The sequence below is a fragment of the Oncorhynchus masou genome, unplaced genomic scaffold (assembly GCF_036934945.1).
Source record: "Oncorhynchus masou masou isolate Uvic2021 unplaced genomic scaffold, UVic_Omas_1.1 unplaced_scaffold_1388, whole genome shotgun sequence".
Lineage (NCBI taxonomy): Eukaryota > Metazoa > Chordata > Actinopteri > Salmoniformes > Salmonidae > Oncorhynchus > Oncorhynchus masou.
The window spans coordinates 2,731-12,500 of NW_027003801.1; the positions used below are offsets into that span (position 1 = coordinate 2,731).

A 9,770-nucleotide genomic window follows, 5' to 3' on the forward strand; every position below is an offset into this window, starting at 1 on the left:
AATACAGTAGATACATATGAGATGAGTAATGCATAACTAAGATACAGTAGAATAGAATACAGTAGAATAGAATACAGTAGATACATATGAGATGAGTAATGCATAGACTAAGATACAGTAGAATAGAATAAGTAGTAGAACAGAATACAGTAGAATTAGAATCAGTAGATACATATGAGATGAGTAATACATAGACTAAGATACAGTAGAATAGAATACAGTAGAATAGAATACAGTATATACATATGAGATGGGCAACGCATAGACTAAAATACAAGTGCTACAGTAGAATAGAACAGAATACAGTAGAATAGGATAGAATACAGTAGAATAGGATAGAATACAGTAGATACATATGAGATGAGTAACGCAGACTAAGATACAGTAGAATAGAAAGAATAGAACAGAATACTAGAATAGGATAGAATACAGTAGATACATATGAGATGAGTAAACATAGACTAAGATAAAGAATAGAATACAGTAGATTTCTATATACATATGAGATGAGTAACCATAGACTAAAGTGCAGTAGAATAGATTACTATAGATACATATGAGATGAGTAATGCATAGACTAAGATACAGTAGAATAGAATACAGTAGATACATATGAGATGATAATTTTAAGATACAGTAGAATAGAATACAGTAGATACATATGAGATGAGTAATGCATAGACTAATGCATAGACTGATACAGTAGAATAGAATACAGTATATACATATGAGATGAGGCAGACTAAGATACAGTAGAATAGAATACAGTATATACATATGAGATGAGTAATGCATAGACTAAAATACAGTAGAATTACAGTAGAATAGAACAGAATAGTAGAATAGGATAGAATACAGTAGATACATATGAGATGAGTAATGCATAGACTAAGATTACAGTAGAATAGAATACAGTATATACATATGAGATGAGTAATGCATAGACTAAGATACAGTAGAATGGAATACAGTATATACATATGAGATGAGTAATGCATAGACTAAAATACAGTAGAATAGAATACAGTAGATACATATGAGATGAGTAATGCATAGACTAAGATACAGTAGAATAGAATACAGTAGATACATATGAGATGAGTAATGCATAGACTAAGATACAGTAGAATAGAATACAGTAGATACATATGAGATGAGTAATGCATAGACTAAGATACAGTAGAATAGAATACAGTAGATACATATGAGATGAGTAACGCAGACTAAGATACTAGTAAATAGAATACAGTATATACATTGAGATGAGTAATGCATAGACTAAGATACAGTAGAATAGGGGAAACAGTAGAAAGTGCTACTGATTACATATGAGATGAGTAATGCAAAATATGCAAACATTATCAAAGTGACCAGTGTTCCATTATTAAAGTGCTACTGATTTCTATGTATATAGGGGCAACTGCCTCTAAAGTGCTACTGATTTCTATGTATATAGGGGCAACTGCCTCTAAAGTGCTACTGATTTCTATGTATATTTTGGGGCAACCGCCTCTAAAGTGCTACTGGTTTCTATGTATATTGGGGCAACTGCCTCTAAAGTGCTACTGATTTCTATGTATATAGGGGCAACCGCCTCTAAAGTGCTACTGATTTCTATGTATATAGGGGCAACCGCCTCTAAAGTGCTACTGATTTCTATGTATATTGGGGCAACCGCCTCTAAAGTGCTACTGATTTCTATGTATATAGGGGCAACCGCCTCTAAAGTGCTACTGGTTTCTATGTATATAGGGGCAACTGCCTCTAAAGTGCTACTGATTTCTATGTATATTTTGGGGGCTAAAACCTATGTATATTTTGGGGCCTCTAAAGTGCTACTGATTTCTATGTATATTTTGGGGCAACTGCCTCTAAAGTGCTACTGATTTCTATGTATATTTTGGGGCAACCGCCTCTAAAGTGCTACTGATTTCTATGTATATTTTGGGGCAACTGCCTCTAAAGTGCTACTGATTTCTATGTATATAGGGGCAACTGCCTCTAAAGTGCTACTGATTTCTATGTATATTTTGGGGCAACTGCCTCTAAAGTGCTACTGATTTCTATGTATATAGGGGCAACCGCCTCTAAAGTGCCACTGATTTCTATGTATATAGGGGCAACTGCCTCTAAAGTGCTACTGATTTCTATGTATATAGGGGCAACCGCCTCTAAAGTGCTACTGATTTCTATGTATATTTTGGGGCAACTGCCTCTAAAGTGCTACTGATTTCTATGTATATTTTGGGGCAACTGCCTCTAAAGTGCTACTGGTTTCTATGTATATTTTGGGGCAACTGCCTCTAAAGTGCTACTGATTTCTATGTATATTTTGGGGCAACTGCCTCTAAAGTGCTACTGATTTCTATGTATATTTTGGGGCAACTGCCTCTAAAGTGCTACTGATTTCTATGTATATAGGGGCAACTGCCTCTAAAGTGCTACTGGTTTCTATGTATATAGGGGCAACTGCCTCTAAAGTGCTACTGATTTCTATGTATATAGGGGCAACTGCCTCTAAAGTGCTACTGGTTTCTATGTATATAGGGGCAACTGCCTCTAAAGTGCTACTGATTTCTATGTATATAGGGGCAACCGCCTCTAAAGTGCTACTGATTTCTATGTATATAGGGGCAACTGCCTCTAAAGTGCTACTGATTTCTATGTATATAGGGGCAACTGCCTCTAAAGTGCTACTGATTTCTATGTATATAGGGGCAACCGCCTCTAAAGTGCTACTGGTTTCTATGTATATAGGGGCAACTGCCTCTAAAGTGCTACTGATTTCTATGTATATAGGGGCAACTGCCTCTAAAGTGCTACTGGTTTCTATTGAACTGTCTGTGGGGAAGCTATAAGAATTAGAGGACGTTTCTAGTGGATTTGGACTTCTGCCAAGAGTCATTTTCCGGCCAACGTGCTCTAGCGGGACTGTCGGAATGGGACAAACGCCCACACAGGCTAATGGCCACATACCCATGCAGTACAAATAAACACACAGGCTAAAGGCCACACACCCACGCAGTACATACAAACACACATAGAATTACACATGCACATTTACACACACGTTTAAGCACACACAATGGTCGTATGTGGACAGACAAACGGCATCTCAGGTGAAACGAAGTCCAAAAAACAGACTTCCTGCTGGTCTTATACCTTCTCCACAGAAAGTCTCCAGAATGACAGAATAACAATGATTAGATTATTATTATTACTTATTAATATTATAATGACATTGTCTCATTGTCTCACACCACCTCAGTCCTTATCTGTGGTACTGTATATTAACTATATACCACACCTCCTCAGTCCTTATCTGTGGTACTGTATATTAACTATATACCACACCTCCTCAGTCCTTATCTGTGGTACTGTATATTAACTATATACCTCAGTCCTTATCTGTGGTACTGTATATTAACACCACCTCCTCAGTCCTTATCTGTGGTACTGTATATTAACTATATACCACACCTCCTCAGTCCTTATCTGTGGTACTGTATATTAACTATATACCACACCTCCTCAGTCCTTATTGATTAATTACAACACATAGGTGTATTATAAGGCATTATAAAGGTCATTAAAATAATGATACATACGTACTTCATAGAAACTGTTACCCTTCATATACTCTAACAACTCACATTTTAAGATTCATTATGTCATTTGTTCCATGTTAAGGGCTCTAACCTTGGAACAAAACTATTTGTCTCCCTCTTGCTGTTGCATGCAGTTCCTCTCTCTCTTCCTCCATTCCTCTAACCCCTCCCTCCTTCTAACCCCACCCCTTTGGCAGAACCAGGAAGTCCCTCCCCTTCACAAACTCTCTTCTGAGGAAACGAAACTGATCTGAGTCTCTCTGTCGTCTGTCTGTGTGAGAGTGAACAACCGTCCAAATGGCTCAACAGGGAGTTCTGCTGGACCAGGACCAGTTCTGTTGTTCTGTCTGTCTGGATCTACTGAAGGAGCCGGTCACTACTGCCTGTGGACACAGTTACTGTAGGAGCTGTATTGAGGGCTGCTGGGATCAGGATGTTCTGAAAGGGGTCTATAGCTGTCCTCAGTGCAGAGAGACCTTCACTCCAAGGCCTAATCTGAGGAAAAATAACATGTTGGCTGAGCTGGTGGAGAAACTAAGGAAGACAGGACTCCAGGCTGCTCCCCCTCCTGCTCTGTGCTATGCTGGACCTGGAGATGTGGCGTGTGATTTCTGCACTGGGACCAGAAAGCAGAAAGCCCTCATGTCCTGTCTGGTGTGTCTGGCCTCTTACTGTGAGACTCACCTCCAACCTCACTATGAGTCTCCTGCTTTCAAGAAGCACAAGCTGGTCAAAGCCACCGCACAACTACAGGAGAAGATCTGTTCTCATCATGACAAACTGCTGGAGGTTTACTGTCGTACCGATCAGCAGTGTATCTGTCTGCTGTGTGTGATGGATGAACATAAAGGCCATGATACAGTGTCAGCTGCAGCAGAGAGGACTGAGAAACAGGTAAGACCAGAACAACTTGTTGGTGGCTGTCTGATAAACAAAGAATTAAAAATAAAGTAGGAACTAAATCTGTTTGAATATGAGATCATTTAAATGAAATGGATCCACAGCAGAACAAATATGAACACAAACCTTGAGTATATAGATATGTTAACCCAGATTCTCCAAATGTATCACCATTTTCTAAAGTCAAACACTATTATCATTCTGAATAGCGTTTTTTGAGTCCAAAGTTCAGCCTCAACACCTTGATACATGAAATCCTGCCATAAAAACTATAATCATTCACATAGCAACATAATATAATATTGTAAAGGGACTTCCTCAGGATTGTAGACCTTCCTCTCTATGGGTCCTATGTCACATTACTATACTATTGATCTACTGGACTAATAAAGCTTGATAGCTCATTGAAGAGTGATTCTCCACAGAGGCAGCTGGGGATGAGTCAGCAGAAGGTCCAGCAGAGATTCCAGGAGAGAGAGAAGGAGCTGAAGAAGCTCCAAAAAGCTGTGAAGTCTTTCAAGGTGAGTATTGTTGACCAGAGGAGACACACCATTTCACTTCTCTCCTCCAGTTAGAGAGAGAGAGAGAGAGAGAGAGAGGGGCCCCTGTCCAATCCCACTGACCCCACTGTTGGGAACAGGCTGTCTGGACCCCTTTCAGAGAATAGACTGGTTCATGTAACCAACTGGGCTGCCTCATCACATAACCATGAGTAACCATGACGACTCATGTCCCCTATACATTAAAATGGAACTGTCTCTCTCTCTCAATTGAATTAAATTCATAGGGCTTTATTGGCATGGAAATATATGTTTACATTGCCAAAGCAAGTGAAATAGACAATAAACAAAAGTGAAATAAACAATCAGAAATGAACAGTAAACATTACACTTGGAAGGGATTTGGGGGATGGGTGAGGTTCTATTAGAAGTTAGTATGACTCTGATTTTCTCAGAAGTACTGAGTTCGGTAGGAGGATTTAGAGGTGTAAACCGTGATTGAACACACTCCAGAACAGTAGGTGGCGCCATGCACCTTTAACGTTGGTTTGAGGACCTCCATTATATCATAGAAGAAGAAGTTGGTCTGTGAGGGTTTTGTTGTTCCTGAGGAGGGCTACTATTATTTTTATTTTTATTTTCAAGTATTTTCAGAATGTATTAAAGCCAAAGCTAAAGCTTCCCTAAAACAATTCAATATATCAGTCAATATATTTTCTCTCTGATTTATTTTCTCTCCGTCAACCGTTCCATCGCATCTTAACCGTCTTACCGGGCGGGCACTAGGACCCGGGGGAGGCTGCTGCTGCAGAGGCTGCTGCACCGCTCGTGACTGTCAGTCCCCCTTGTAGCTCATTGGTTAAGCTGTGGCTCGAGACTGTTAACAGTTAACGGACAGGAAACGGCTCTGACAGGACACATTCATGTCGAGGCAGTGATGTGAATGTGTGGTAAGTTAGAATAGAGAGAGAGTTTTCACTACTATAGACTTTGGTCATAATCAAAGCTTTGTTAACCAATAGGGTTTTATGTGAGGCTGCCTGTAAGTTACAGTGTAACAGACGTTACTAACGGTAACGGTGTCTTTTAAATTCGACATAAGTTATGTGGCGATGATATCTAGTTAACGTTGTATTTAATGTAGTGTAATGACCTGACTCGATCATAAAGGAACAATTGTCCAGACAGAGGATTGAGTTACGAATTGACGGTTTATTAGCAACTTTACACAGGCTACTGTTTGGCCTGAGCTCACGCCAAATAAATGAAAGATACCCCACAAGCCAATCGGGACCTTCTCTTGTGAAGCCCAGACGTCAGAGAGAGAACAAAGGCTGAAGCTTAACTTCCAATGCCCCGCCCCCTCCACGCCACTCCGCCAACCACCAGGATGCCCGGCATCAGAACATCCCAGGCATTCCTGTGATTGGCAGATAGCAGGTTGATTGGCATGTCGGACCCCGCGAACACTGGGAACTGGTAAGTACAACACAACCAGCTACTAGCCGAACACATAACACACAGCTGTCTGTGCGGGTCGCTACAGTAGTTTTACTATCTGTGCCAGGCTATAAATGACACAGATAATATCTAGTTAACGTTGTATTTAATGTAGTTTTACTATCTGTGCCAGGCTATAAATGACACAGATAATATCAAGTTAACGTTGTATTTAATGTAGTTTTACTATCTGTGCCAGGCTATAAATGACACAGATAATATCTAGTTAACGTTGTATTTAAGTTTTTGAAAACAGCATTTGATTATTTTTCAAATTTGGAAAAAATTATTTGTTTATCTTTTCCATGTAGAGTTTTTCCCAAAAAACATTACATTTGAATTATGATTTGTCAGCACAAATTTGGAAAAAATTATTTGTTTATCTTTGTCAAACAGGCTAGGTGCAGTCCTCCCAAAGATATGTTCTTAAAGTTCTGAATGATGATATGAGATATATATTAGGACCAAGAGGTGTTCTGTACCTGTCTGTCCAGGAGGGAGGAGAGTAGAGCAGGACCAAGAGGTGTTCTGTACCTGTCTGTCCAGGAGGGAGGAGAGTAGAGCAGGACCAAGAGGTGTTCTGTACCTGTCTGTCCAGGAGGGAGGAGAGTAGAGCAGGACCAAGAGGTGTTCTGTACCTGTCTGTCCAGGGAGGGAGGAGGTGTTCTGACCTGTCTGTAGAGCAGGACCAAGAGGTGTTCTGTACCTGTCTGTCCAGGAGGGAGGAGGGGAGAAGGACCAAGAGGTGGTACCTGTCTGTCCAGGAGGGAGAGCAGAGTTCTGACTGAACCTGTTCTCTGTCCTAGAGCAGGACCAAGAGGTGTTCTACCTCTGTCCTCTCTCTGTCTCTGTCTGGAGAGCTCTCTCTGTCTCTCTCTCTCTCTGTCTCTCTCTGTCTCTCTCTGTCTCCAGCGCTCTGCACAGTCAGCAGTGGAGGACAGTGATCAGATCTTTACTGAGCTGATCCGCTCCATTGAGAGAAGGAGCTCTGAGGTGAAGGAGCTGATCAGAGCCCAAGAGAAGGCTCAAGTGAGTCAAGCTGAAGGACTCCTGGAGCAACTGAAGCAGGAGATCGTTGAGCTGAGGAAGAGAAGCACTGAGCTGGAGCAGCTCTCACACACAGAGGATCACATCCATTTCCTCCAGGTAACTAAACTGTCTTGTTACATGTGATATGAAATTAACTTCATGGGAAATCTCTCTCTGTCCGTTCCTCTCTCTCTCTCTCTCTCTGTCCGTCTCTCTCTCTCTGTCTGTCTGTCCGTCCCTCTCTCTCTCTCTGTCTGTCCGTCCCTCTCTCTCTCTCTGTCTGTCCTTCCCTCTCTCTCTCTCTGTCTGTCCGTCCCTCTCTCTCTCTCTGTCTGTCTGTCCGTCCCTCTCTCTCTGTCTGTCTGTCTGTCCGTCCCTCTCTCTCTGTCTGTCTGTCTGTCCGTCCCTCTCTGTCTGTCTGTCTGTCTGTCCGTCCCTCTCTCTCTGTCTGTCTGTCTGTCCGTCCCTCTCTGTCTGTCTGTCTGTCTGTCCGTCCCTCTCTGTCTGTCTGCCTGTCCGTCCCTCTCTCTGTCTGTCCGTCCCTCTCTCTCTCTCTCTCTGTCTGTCCGTCCCTCTCTCTCTCTCTCTCTGTCTGTCCGTCCCTCTCTCTCTGTCTGTCTGTCTGTCCGTCCCTCTCTCTCTGTCTGTCTGTCTGTCCGTCCCTCTCTCTCTGTCTGTCTGTCTGTCTGTCCGTCCCTCTCTCTGTCTGCCTGTCCGTCCCTCTCTGTCTGTCCGTCCGTCCCTCTCTGTCTGTCTGTCCGTCCGTCCCTCTGTCCGTCCCTCTGTCCGTCCCTCTGTCTGTCCGTCCGTCCCTCTCTCTCTGTTGGTCTGTCCGTCCCTCTCTCTCTGTTGGTCTGTCCGTCCCTCTCTCTCTGTCTGCCTGTCCGTCCCTCTCTCTCTGTCTGTCCGTCCCTCTCTCTCTGTCTGTCCGTCCCTCTCTCTCTTTCTGTCTGTCCGTCCCTCTCTCTGTCTGTCTGTCCGTCCCTCTCTGTCTGCCTGTCCGTCCCTCTCTGTCTGTCCGTCCCTCTCTCTCTTTCTGTCTGTCCGTCCCTCTCTCTGTCTGTCCGTCCGTCCCTCTGTCTGTCTGTCCGTCCGTCTGTCTGTCCGTCCCTCTGTCCGTCCCTCTGTCTGTCCGTCCGTCCCTCTCTCTCTGTCTGTCCGTCCGTCCCTCTCTCTCTGTTGGTCTGTCCGTCCCTCTCTCTCTGTCTGCCTGTCCGTCCCTATCTCTCTGTCTGTCTGTCCGTCCGTCCCTCTGTCTGTCTGTCCGTCCGTCCCTATCTCTCTGTCTGTCTGTCTGTCTGTCCCTCTCTCTGTCTGTCCGTCCCTCTCTCTCTCTCTGTCCGTCCCTCTCTCTCTCTCTGTCCGTCCCTCTCTCTCTCTCTGTCCGTCCCTCTCGCTCTCTTTGTCCGTCCCTCTCTCTGTCTGTCCGTCTGTCCGTCCCTCTGTCTGTCCGTCCCTCTGTCTGTCCGTCCCTCTCTGTCCTGTCCCTCTGTCTGTCCGTCCCTCGCTCTCTCTGTCCCTCCCTCTCTGTCTGTCTGTCCGTCCCTCTGTCTGTCCGTCCCCCTCTCTCTCTCTCTCTGTCCGTCCCCTCTCTCTCTGTCTGTCTGTCCTCTCTCTCTCTCTCTCTGTCCGTCCCTCTCTCTCTCTCTCTCTCTGTCCGTCCCCCTCTCTCTCTCTCTCTGTCCGTCCCTCTCTCTCTCTCTCTCTGTCCGTCCCTCTCTCTCTCTCTCTCTCTGTCCGTCCCTCTCTCTCTCTCTCTCTGTCCGTCCCTCTCTCTCTCTCTCTGTCCGTCCCCCCTCTCTCTCTCTCTCTGTCCGTCCCTCTCTCTCTCTCTCTGTCCGTCCCCCCTCTCTCTCTCTCTGTCCGTCCCCCTCTCTCTCTCTCTCTCTCTCTGTCCGTCCCTCCCTCTCTCTCTCTCTCTCTCTGTCCGTCCCCCTCTCTCTCTCTCTCTCTCTGTCCGTCCCCCTCTCTCTCTCTCTCTCTCTGTCTGTCCCTCTCTCTCTCTCTCTGTCCGTCCCTCTCTCTCTCTGTCCGTCCCTCTCTCTCTCTCTCTGTCCGTCCCTCTCTCTCTCTCTCTGTCCGTCCCTCTCTCTCTCTCTCTGTCCGTCCCTCTCTCTGTCTCTGTCCGTCCCTCTCTCTCTCTCTCTGTCCGTCCCTCTCTCTCTCTGTCCGTCCCTCTCTCTCTGTCCGTCCCTCTCTCTCTCTCTCTGTCCGTCCCTCTCTCTCTCTCTCT

The 9,770-nt window shown here is 44.5% G+C and overlaps 1 pseudogene; it reads left to right on the forward strand.

Moving 5' to 3' along the window:
* Positions 1–3,538: 3,538 nt before the first annotated feature.
* LOC135530587 (tripartite motif-containing protein 16-like) overlaps positions 3,539–9,770 on the forward strand; it is a 10,378-nt pseudogene continuing 4,146 nt past the window's right edge.